The following is a 2,035-nucleotide window of genomic DNA, read 5'->3' on the forward strand; positions in this document are numbered from 1 at the left end:
TTCTTACCAATGGTCGCTCAAGCTGCGTCGAGGCGACTTCAACTCAATTTCGATCGGCGTTCGTCGGCTTCGATTCGTATCTCCCCTATTTGGCTCAATTCAGATCGTCGGCTTACCAAATACCGGGTCAGTTTTGAATGTTCGGTTGGACAACCACGAACATTACATGTACAAGATAAATACAACCACGAACAAGACCAGGTAAGACCACCCCCATCGGTGACTTTGAGATGGGGGGGCAAACACATAAGACAAAACAGAAAGAAATAAAAATAAAGCAAAAATTAAATAACCCAACCCAACCTCCAATTTGGGGGCTTGTCAGCCGACCCAGCATAAAGTGGAGGGCAAAGGACACATGCCCATTTTCTATTGGCTCAATGCATTATTATTTTTACCTTTTTTTATTTACTATTAATTATTGATTAATCACTACTTTATTTATGTACATGTTTTAGAATTGTATACTATGAATATGAAATGTAAATATTTTAGATAACCACATTTTGAATATTTTGAACATTGTGAATTTATGATATTTTTATTACTTTTAATTATTAATTTAATTAATTTAATAATTATTATATTTTTCTTTATATATCATTTCAAAACTCATGTGAATTATTCTTCCAAACATTCATGTGAGCCCCACTAAGCATGCAAAACTCTTCACAAACAAACTAACTTTCTTTTCGTTCTTGTTTTGATAAATTTGGTTTCATGGATCCAAATTATCCAGACTATCGTCCTTGTTTCCCAAACCATCAAAATTCCTAAAATTATCAACAATTATCATAATATCCAAACTCCCAATTTTTTTTTCAAATCCGGAGTATTCACAAAACCTTGAATTTTCTCCAAATCTAAGCAAAATTCCTACATCTACTGAAATTCCCACGTCTGAAAATATCACCCGCAATTTGTTCGGAAATTTCCAACAAGCGAACAAAAATTAGAGGAGTTCAAAAAATGTAAGTTGAGGTGAGAAAGAAGATATAACACTTATGTCTTCTTGGATCTACGCAAGCGAAGATAGTGTGCGTGGTAAAAATCAGAAGGGAGATACATTATGGCTACATGTCCATAAATTGTATCATGGATGCCAATCAGAAAATCTGGGTGAAATTAACAAAAGAAATATGGAATCTTTGAAGGGTCGATGGAAACGACTTAATGGAAACGACAACAAATGGGTGGCTGCACTCAGAGAAGCCAATGCCCGAAGGAGGAGTGGCATGAGCGACCATAATGTTGAGAATGAAGCACATCACATCTACAAAGGAGACGGAGGCAACGACTTTCAAGATTTGATAGTGTTTAATGAAGTTATGAGTAAACATGAGAAGTGGAGTGGCAACACAGGTATTAATACCTGACAATGAAAATTTTGCTAATAAACAGGATGGTAGCAAATCAAAGAGGACAAAGACTTCTGAATCCGGCGAGTATACTATCCCTTCAAATCCGGAAACTCCCACATCTGGACATTCACCTAGTTCCCGACCTATAGGCAGAGACAAGGAAAAAAGAAAAGGAAAAGGCAAGGTAACGCAATCTGATTCTATTAATGCACAATGTGCTGCAGATCTTCATGCACTTTTGCTAGCTAAAGATAATGTGAACGAAATAGCAAAGGCTCGACTGCAGATAGAACGTGAAAAGCTGGATAAGCCCTCTATGAAGATGTACCAAAAATATTAATTAAGTTGTTGGAGAAAGAGCACTTGTCCCCAGAAGATCAAGACATGAAACGCAAACTAACGGAGATTCTGTTTGGAAAATGAATGCTTTTAGTTTGAGATGAGTTTGGTGTGAGAATAAGTTATGTAATATTAGTTTGTTGTGATCTTAGTTGTAGTAATATTTGTATGGTGTGCTTTTAATTATGTAATGTTAGTTTTGTGTGATCTTAATTTGCTTCATTTGGTGTGATCTTTGTTTGCACTTTATGTAATATAAATTAGTGTCACATGCATTTTCTTCAAAAGTAAGTGGGATGTCACAAACATCATTTTTTACCACATGCATTTGCAGA

The sequence above is a fragment of the Salvia splendens genome, chromosome 8 (genome assembly GCF_004379255.2).
Source record: "Salvia splendens isolate huo1 chromosome 8, SspV2, whole genome shotgun sequence".
Lineage (NCBI taxonomy): Eukaryota > Viridiplantae > Streptophyta > Magnoliopsida > Lamiales > Lamiaceae > Salvia > Salvia splendens.